Source organism: Balaenoptera musculus, chromosome 3 (assembly GCF_009873245.2).
Source record: "Balaenoptera musculus isolate JJ_BM4_2016_0621 chromosome 3, mBalMus1.pri.v3, whole genome shotgun sequence".
NCBI lineage: Eukaryota > Metazoa > Chordata > Mammalia > Artiodactyla > Balaenopteridae > Balaenoptera > Balaenoptera musculus.
Window position 1 is genome coordinate 33739960 of NC_045787.1, and position 10887 is coordinate 33750846.

The window sequence follows — 10887 nt, forward strand, 5'->3', positions numbered from 1 at the left end:
TACAAATTTAAATTCCAATATCCAAGGAGTCTGTAACTACATTTCATCCTCTTGTAAATTTATCTTCTCGTATTACTAAAGAGTTCAGGTTCATTAAATATGATCATATCCCCTTCATAGAATTTCTTTCTACCTTCAAAAATACTCACCAGTGGCTCCCATATACCTATTTGTATTAACTATGTCTGAAATCAATCTAAAGACAAGACAAAACAAGGAGATGCATCAGGCCATTCTGTTTGTGCCAGCTACTCAGGAGCTGGCTGCCCTAGTGTTGGGGCTTACAGCAGACTTAATTTGGGGAAAGGATCTGGGAGGGTTAGAGAGCAGGTTTGCATGTTTTCTTACCAAAAGATTGTGAATCATTGGATTGATATAGGTTAGCCCGAAGGTCCGTGTTTTGAAGACCTGAAAATAGCTGCCTTGGTGCTCACTCATAACCAGCTACTGACTCTCCCAGTGGAAGTCAAGTGGTGACTATGGCCTAACAAGATGAGATCTTATTTACAATAGAATTGGGGAAATGGAACAAATGTTGAACGTTTCAAACCTCCTGGGAGAGTCTGCTATGAGACAGTCTTAAGAGTATTTCAATTCCAGTGTCTTTATAGAAGGCAGAATCTGAGCCACTCATGATAATGTTAAAATAAAGATTTTGGGGGAGGAGGTGGGTGTATGTTGAATAGAAAAATTACAGAAGCTCAACACTTTTGACTGAAACTCAATGCTAGGAGACTGGGAAGTGTCATAAAGAGACTACAGTATATATTCAGGAAAACATTTTGAATAATTGTGAATTTTACTGCACAAACACATAGGTTAATACTTTCTTGTGTTACCGTTTCTCCACATTCCAGGATGAAAATAGTAAAAAAGGGTTGAAAGAATCTTGAATCTAATTTCTCAACTCCCTTTTCTTTAATTTCTGCATAACACACCATCACCAATAAATCAACATTCTTCTAAAGGAGGAAATTGGAATATAAAACACATCTTTATGATAAATAAAAGCATATAGGCAGGAGTTGTAAATCATTTAAATTTCCTTTGGGATAGTGATTCCAAAACATTACTTAGTGAACTGCAATTGCTATTAATCACCTTTATAGCCGAGAAATTCAGATTTCCCCCCAAATGTATGTGTTTCTTTTTCTATGAATTAAAGAGTATTTACTTAGATTTATCCTAATAATAACACTTTAAATATATGAGAACCATTTTGTTACACTATAGCTACATCCATGGTTTTTTTGTTGTTGTTTCTTTTAAATCATGTGTTTTTTCTAAGATAAAAAGAATACAAACTCATTATTTTAAAAATTGGAAAATGTAGATAATACTTATAAATAAAACAGAAAAATCAACCATAAACCCAACACTCAGAGAGAACCTGTCAATATTCACAGAATTTCATCTACATATTTTTATGCACATATTTTAAAAAATTGGAATTATACTATATATACAGTTTCAAATACTAACATTTCCACCAAGAATATATGAGAGCCTTTTCCTATCCTATAAAATATTTTGACTCTATAATTTCCACTTGCTGAATCATATTGGATGCTTCATAATGTAAAGCTTCATAATGCAATGATGTTTCAAGTATTCCATCAATAGAGTTCCCTTTTCTATAATTTCAAAATCCAAACATTTTATCTTTTATCTTCTAATCTGCTAAATTTTGGTTCATGGTAGGAAAAATTAGCTCTGGATGATTGCACTCACTTCCTCTTTCTTGTCCACCTTTCTTCTGGGCATGAAAACCCCAAGTGGGAAATGTTCCTAAGCTGTATGGAAAAACTTCTGTCCTAAAGAGGTATTTTGCATCTTTCCTCTTCACTATCAATGTGTGACTTCAGTCTAATTTTCTCCAAGTTGTGTTCTCTTCAATAGATTCTCTATCCACCCTTCTTCTCAATTCCTTCTACCATGATTATAGACCAATCTTCATAATTTCCTGCCTGCATTGAACAGCAAAATTCTCCTAACTGATTTCCATGCATCCAGTCTCACTCTTTCCTAAACTCTTTCCCAAACTTCCACTTTGTGATTTTTTTTTTATCATCAAATCAGTATGTCATTACCCTACTAAATATTCCAAATGCCTCCCATTGCCTGCAAAAAGATAGTTTGGCAAGACATGTAATTTCCTTCACAATCTAGTACTAACACATCTCTGTATTTATTTATTAATTTATTCAACAGAGCTTACAAGATTATATTTGATACATGAAAGTTTTCATATAGTAGGAATAAATCCTTGTGGATGTTGCCAATGATGACGATGGGTGCAGCATTGAAAGAAATAGTCCTGGGAGGCAAAGGCAAGCAAAGCTAGTAATAAAAAAGCAGCAACATCAAAAACTATCCTTCAATTTATTTACTGGAGTTTCTACAGTTACTAAAGGATGATACATATTTAAAGTAAAGTTTAAAGAATGACAAGAGAAAAATTCTAGGCTTAATGGGTATTGCAAAGGAAGGAAATAGGCTTAATGTTATGAGCTATACAGGAGAGAGGTTAAGAGTGCTCTTGAGAAAGTCAGCCTGGATTATAATTTTGGCTTTTCTACTTACGAACTTGGGAGAATTACCTGACTTCTTTGTAATTTGGTTTCTTTGGCCAAATGGATAATAGTAGTGTATTCCTTATAAGCTTGTTGAGAGAACTTAGTTGATTTAAGTAAAGAGCTCGACAAAGTAAGCTTTTAATGAAACTTAGCTATCATTGTTATTATTATTATTAACCATATTTATCTAAAAAAAGAAAATAGAGCCTTTTGCTAACTAGGTATAAGAGAGTTAGATGACATAAGCCATCGGCTGCTCTGTAGTTTACAGGAAAGCTCCAACTATTAAAAAAACGAATAGGAAAAATAAATACGTTGCCACCTGATTCTTAGTGGAACTTTTCGTTTCCTCCATCCCCTACTCAATTATTTCAAATGTTCTATTTAAAATTTCTGACTCTTTCTTTAAGAGTAAAAGGCTACACATTTGATTCATAACATATATTTCCAACTCAGCATTCAGTTATGGTAGTAATAATCCTTGAAATTATAACTTTTTTGGGTTAAATTTAGAAAGCATTGCCCAAGGTTGTATGAGAGCAGTCCCCAATCCTGAGAAAATTTAGGGAAAATTTTAGAACATGTTCAGGTTAAGCTGTGATATAAAAGCCCTAATTTAACTTGAAATGATTTTCTTGTCCTAGCATCAATTTCTTTTACCTCTTGGCTCCATTGTTTAGCATAACCACCCAAAGCAAGGTTTACCCTTTTTGACTAAGAGCATAAAAAAGCTATTGGCAGAAACCAACACGACATTGTAAAGCAATTATACTCCAATAAAGATGTTAAAAAAAAAAAAAGCTATTGGCTGTAAGATTGCTTTCATTTAGGAGGATGTGTATGTGGAGTGGGGGAGAGAAAAAGGAACATATAAAAAGAAGGAAGGACAGTCATTTTCAGGGAGTTTACTTGAGTTATTTTAAGGACAAATGTAGCCTACTATTCATTTTCTTTCATCATTCTGTAATAAAATTGAACTTTGATGAGCTTAGGTCCAGGGAACAAAATGTGATGCTACCACTTGTAATGATGTATTAACTTCATAGGGTTCTACAATGGAATGATCCCTTTCTCAGAACTGTGTTTGTTTGGGATGTTTGTGTGAACTTTTTGAACTCTACTCTTTTACTCAAGTAACCCTAGGCAAGATGGTACCCAGACTCGATGTTATTATTAACTCTCAGAAGGCATAACACCACAAAAATGTAAATGTTCTAAATACAAGGTGGAGGTTTTTGAGTTCTTAAGTACTTCTGTTATTGATTTTCTCAAGCAAGAAAATAATATAGCTTTTGGGTGGACAAAATAATAAAATTCTAATATTTATGTAAATTGTTTTGATTTATTTTTTTCATTGCTCTTTGCCTTAATATGGAGATGCTACAGTCTTCCTGCTGTTTATAGGGGAAAAAGTCTCCCAGTTTAAATCCATTTAGCTTTAATTCCTGAGTTTAGTTTCATGCAAGTAAATGCTATATTCTCTCTAACTAAAAATAAATGAAACAACACACAGGAGTCTGTTTATGAATACACTGTAATCTAAGAATGAGCAGTGTTTTTATAGAAAAACCAGACCTTTATGACTGCAATCTAAAAGGGAAGCAATTAGGCTGTTTTTTATTAGAGATTAGTACATCATGTTAGTTTAGAAAGCTTTTTTAGAAATAAAATGGAAATCATAAATATCAGCTCCATCTCAAAACAAAGCAACCATTACTTCTCCCAGCCTCACTTTGTTTGCGGCACATCACAGATTCCTTGAATTACCAATGATATCCTGACCTCTCCTGACCTGGGGTGTCGAGTAACTTTTTCAAAGGATTTTACCAAATATCTGTCTATGTATGCTTACGTATATTCATTTTTCTTGTTGTTGTTGGAGGGTCCTCATATTTCTGAGTCCAGTTTAGGCACTGAAACACTATAGAAATGAAAAACTATACATGTGTGTGAATAAGTTCCTTGTAAGGGCTATTTTTGTAGAGAAATGACCTTGAACCGTTTTGACATTTATACAAGCCTGAGTGACATTTCATCATAATGTCTTTTGCAGCATCCGTGGATTGAAAAGTATGGTACATGCAACATTCAGATAAACTAATGAAATATTTGCTTATGTGCAACTTTACCATCTCCATATAAAAAAATGAACCATGTTTCTGTCAAAAGATTTTCATGAGTCATCGTGCAACTCCCTCTCACTTCTCCTGGGTCTGATAGAAAATTAGCTTCTTTGATAGGCCACATCACGGGAAAGCACTGTGAGAGGGGCAAAAGGGAAATTAGGGAACTTCTTGTGTGTTAGCTTATCATATAACATAGCTATATTACTGTCTCTGCATGTTCATTTGGCATCAAGTCCTTCAGGGTGTGGGGAGGAGGGGTGGGGATTGAGGAAGAGACAGTGACGACTGATGTGTGGGAGGATGTAAGTCATGTGCGATAACTTTTTTTCCTTTCTCCTCCTCATTTAATTACCACTTGTCCTATTGCTCAAGCCAAAAATCTTGGAAACAACCTTGAGTACTCTCTTTATCTCACCCCCACTACTGATTTCTTAGAAATCAATTGGTTCTAGTTTTAAAACATATTTTTCCAACAGACAAAAAAAAAAAGATACAGGAGATCTGAACAGATCTTAACTACTTAACAGAGCTATGTAGAACACTGAGCCACCAATGACAGAATTTATTTTCCATCTAATGTACATGAATGTTTAACAAAATAGACCATGTGATGCATCATAAAGTAAGTTGAACAAATTTCAAAGCATTTAAATCTTTCATTGTATTCCCTGACCACAGTGGAATTAAGTTAAATGATTTAAAAAAGTAAACAATGAAGCCACTACGATGCCAGCATTGAGCACAATACTAGTGAACCTGTTGAATCTCCTTCATGCCAAAGAATTTTCAGTTTGCATTATCAGGGCTTGTGACTTAGATAGATATTATCATTGGCTATCCTTAATAAGAAGTGCTTATGAAAAAGTAGATTCAAATGTCAGCAGTGAAGAAATAGCTTAAGAGGCTGACTGATTTTTGTGTAAATAAATGTTAGATATGATTAGTGTAATTAAATTTGGAGTGGTATTTTAAAGCCAAAATAACTATTAATTCAAAATTTAGCTCAGAACCCAGCATTCTAAATTCCCTTAAGACCTTACTTAGTAAGCTGCTGTAGAGACAAATGGGAGGACATTAGGTTGCTAGGTGATTACTATAATTTAGATAATTTTCTTTAAGGCGCTCTTTGCATACATAAAACTATATTTACCTTGGGGGCTTATTGTAACCTGACCCAATTAAACAATTTGAAGATCACAACCAATTAAAACAACAGCAGGAGTCAGGTGCTTTGTGTGCCCTGTGTTATTTCTTTATTGTATTTCTTGAATTGCTCAAGTCAGAGGTATCTACTCAGTGATGATTTACTAATTCTAGAAGCATCTCTCCAAAATACCTTCCCGTTACCTCCTTTGTCAGCACCTGCTCTTCATTCATCCTAGCTTAAACATTCCACCTTTGATTCAGACTAAAGATTACTATAAAAATGCACATACCCAGGAAGCTTATTTATTAGCTTCGTGACTCCTCAGTCTTGGCAATCTAGGCTTTAGCATCAATTTCTTCAACACTAGGGGAGAGGAAATATGGCAGGGACAGAATGTGTTTGCCTGGCAGGTGCACATCTGCTCCAAAGGGACCTACTAGGTTACAGTAGTTATGTCTGAAGTGGGATTTAGATCTGGGCTAGCATTGTGATTCCTTCCTTTACTTGGTGCAGCAGTACCATCATCATAAAAGTGTACTTAAAATTTTAAGATATTACTAAATAATTTTAAATATTACACAGTTAAGTGGCTAATTGCAGTGATCCTCCCTTGACCTTCCCACTCCTTCTGTGATTGCATTTTTCAGATTCTGTATGTCCGAGGTACCAAATCTATCCCTTTGGCATGCTGCCTGGTTTTGAAGGTTAACACCTGGTTTGGAATGTTAAAACCTGGAATACTGTCCTAAGGGAATTTTGACACATACCATTCATTAATTCACTCAAAGAAGTTTTCAGTGTGATAGGCAATCTGACAGACATAGGGAATATATAGAATAGAGATTTCAAATTCACTGCTTTATGGCACTTACAGTGCAGTGCAGGGGTGGGGACATTCATCAAAGTTCAAACAAATGTGAAAGAGCAATATGATGACTATTATGAAGAAGTCTTGGTGGTGGGAGGTTCAGAAAAGCCTACTCTGAGAAAATAATGTTTGAGCTAGATCTGAAAAGTAGGCGCTAACCAGGGAACCCCCTCAATATCTGACTAATTCTCCAGGAATAGTACCAATTACTTAATACTCTGATGGTTGCAATTTTAGTTATCATTATTTTGAACATGCATTTTACAATGTTTTCTCTTTCTATGATTATTCTTAGTTGAGAAATAACATTATTTTAATAGTATTTTTATTGAACCATGGAAAGAGAAGCACAGGGGGAAAATAAAGAAAACGTATGAATGGGTACTCTTCATTCTCCTGGCTTTTGGACCCATTAGTTTTAATATCAGGCCAGGCAAATTTCTTTAACCTTTTATGGAAGGAGTAGGGATCAGCCCCCAAGGAGCACATATTTTCTGCCCCCACTGGATATTGTTCCCTTTTGAAGTCTACATTTATATTGTCTTTTCGCATTTCCGTTGTCATGAACTCTATCCTACCACATCTCCAGCACAAAACCCCAATTTTAGATGAATTAAATAGGTTTCTCAGAGTGTAGCTCTCTGCCTCATCACCATCCTGGATGAGTCAACATTCATGTTAATGTCCCTTCTGGTATCTGACCTTTAGAGTTTCTCTGCCCCTGTTAAACCCCTGAGCTTCGATTCTACATAAGCCTCCCAAGATGACACCCTGGAGCTTAACATCACTGAAACTCTCTTGCAGTGTCTTAAACTATAAACTTTGTAACTTTGACCACAACCTACTTAGTGTCCACGAACTCCCTTACTCCTACAGAAGTGGCAGTTTAGTTACTATCCCTTTATGTTCTCCTAATTACTAATTACTTTAGTCTACTCCTAGCCTAGGATTAGGTTGATGTTATCCCCCCAGAACTTCCTAGTCTTTTCCCTGCTTGACAGTATTTTGAGAGCTCCTTGCAAAAGCTTAGACCTTATTCACTTACCCCAAATATGTAATTGTTTGCTCTTCTGGGTTCCTGAACACTGGTTGAGAAAGTAGTAAACCATGCTGATTGGTCTCTTCAGATTTCTGCTATTCAAACTCAAATGGATCTTCATTGCTACTTGACAGTTCCTATATTAATTCCCTTTGGACTCTGGTATATTTCTAGTTATTCTAGACCTCTAGTTATTCTAAACCTTTTTGCTCTCTCCTGAAATCCTTAACCTCAACTTCAGCCCTGCCTTCTCACTCTTAGCAGGTAACTGTCTCCTAATTCATAGCGTATTTAAGAATATACATTGTTTTATCTTTCTCAATTAAAACAATATACTACATACCTTCATTTTCCATTTCCTTTTAAAAAGAAATGTCCCTTCTCTTTTTTTTTAATAAATTTATTTATTTATTATTTATTTATTTTTGGCCACGTTGGGTCTCTGTCGCTGCGTGAGGGCTTTCTCTAGTTGTGGCGAGTGGAGGCCATTCTTCACTGGGGTGCACAGGGGCTGCTCTTTGTTGTGGTGCACGGGCTTCTCACTGTGGTGGCTTCTCTTGCTGCGGAGCATGGGCTCTAGGCGTGCAGGCTTCAGTAGTTGTGGCTCCCGGGCTCCAGAGCGCAGGCTCAGTAGTTGTGGCACACGGGCTTAGTTGCTCCGTGGCATGTGGGATCTTCCTGGACCAGGGATCGAACCCGTGTCCCCAGCATTGGCAGGCAGGCTGCCAACCACTGTGCCACGAGGAAAGTCCCTCCTTCCTCTTATATAATAAATACACACACTGTTCTATTTAGATTTTTCTTTAGCTCTTTATGTATTGTTGGAACTTAGTAAAGAGTTGTTTTATTTAAACTAATATTAAGTTTAGCAGTCAATTCAATCCCTACCTGTGAAATGAAAGTATACTCTTTGTTTATTTGGGGCACATGAGTAATGATGATTTACAAACTTTTAGTGGGTCTGAGAACTTAGGAGCTGAAGTCAAGGTTCTGCTGTGGCTCTTTTGGACTCCTGATGAAACTATACTGTCTTTTGCCCTTACCTTCCACCATTGAAGAGGAAACTTGAGGAGGACAGAAGAGGCAGAGTGGGGTCTCCTACTCAATACTGTGATCCTGGAGCAAACATTTCTCAGCTCTATTATTATGAAAAGGAGGCATTGGTGGAGCTGTTAGGAGCCAGCCTCGGTCTCTGTGAAAACTCTTGATAGGATAGCCAATCAAAAGTTTACATGAATCCATGTTAATGATGACCAAGGCTGATATTATCATTGACATGAACCCAACAACTATTTTGTAGGTCAAGCTATCAGAGAGGTGGCACCATAATTGATTAATGGAACCAACTAATGGTTTTGGAAATCATCAAAGATCTCGTTATTTTAAAGACAAGTTTCGTGTTAAAGTTGCTATAAAAAGTGATATTGTACTTTCTTAGAATAAAAATTACAATATGTTGTTAATACCATCTGTCCCTTTCCAAAAGTAAAAATAAAGATTTTTCTATAACAAAACAAAACAAAAAGTTTACATGAAGAAATTCATTACAATGGCAGGTTGATTAATTGGGGGAATGTTTTCAGATTTGAACTGAAAGTGTTCTGGAGTTGTTTCTTCTTTCTTTTCTGTTTGTTTTTAATTTACTGGAACTTTTGAAGAGCCTTCATAAAATAAGTGGTTTCTGGAATGGAAAACTGCTCAAGGAGAAGTCTTTTCAAGAAGTAAGGTGCCCCACTCTTTCTACTGCAAGATTTGAAGACTTCCAGTTATATAATTCTACCAGCTACTAAATTTTACTATGCTTATTTTAAAAAAACAAATGCATTCTTCAGCTGTGAATTGTGTCCTTTTAAGTGAAGAAAACAAGAAAATTGAGAGAAGAAAATTGTGTCACACTATAAACACTACTTCGTAACTTGATTTTTTATTTTTTTATTTTTAACATCTTTATTGGAGTATAATTGCTGTACAATCTTGTGTTAGTTTCTGCTGTATAACGAAGTAAATCAGCTAGAGGTATACATATATCCCCATATCCCCTTCCTCTTGCGTCTCCCTCCCACCCTCCCTATCCCACCCTTCTAGGTAGTCACAAAGTGCTGTGCTGATCTCCCTGTGCTACGCGGCTGCTTCCCACTAGCTATCTGTTTTACATTTGGTAGTGTATATATGTCAATGCCACTCTCTCACTTTGTCCCAGCTTACCATTATCTGTCCCCGTGTCCTCAAGTGCATTTTCTTTGTCTGCATCTTTATTCCTGTCCTGCACCTGGGTTCTTCAGAACTATATATATATTTTTTAGATTCAAAATATACGCGTTAGCATACCGTGTTTGTTTTTCTCTTTCTGACTTACTTCACTCTGTATGACAGTCTCTAGGTCCATACACCTCACTACAAATAACTCAATTTCGTTTCTTTCTATGGCTGAGTAATATTTCATTGTATATATGTGCCACATCTTCTTTATCCATTCATCCGATGATGGACACTTAGGTTGCTTCCATGTCTTGGCTATTGTAAATAGACCTGCAATGAACATTGCGGTACATGACTCTTTTTGAATTACGGTTTTCTCAGGATATATGACCAGTAGTGGGATTGCTGGGTCATATGTTAGTTCTATTTTTAGTTTTTAAGGAATCTCCATACTGTTCTCCATAGTGGCTGCATCAATTTATATCCCCACCAACAGTGCAAGAGGGTTCCCTTTTCTCCACACCATCTCCAGCATTTATTGTTTGTAGATTTTTTTATGATGGCCATTCTGACGGGTGTGAGGTGATACCTCATTGTAGTTTTGATTTGCATTTCTCTAATGATTAGTGATGTTGAGCATCCTCTCATGTGTTTGTTGGCAATCTGCATATCTTCTTTGGAGAAATGTCTACTCAGGTTTTCTGCCCATTTTTGGATTGGGTTGTTTGTTTTACTGATATTGAGCTGCGTGAGCTGCTTGTATATTTTGGAGATTAATCCTTTGTCAGTTGCTTCAGTTGCAAATATTTTCTCCCATTTTAAATTTTATTTTTATTTATTTATTTATTTACTTATGGCTGTGTTGGGTCTTCGTTTCTGTGCAAGGGTTTCCTCCAGTTGCGGCAAGCGGGGGCCATTCTTCATCGCGGTGC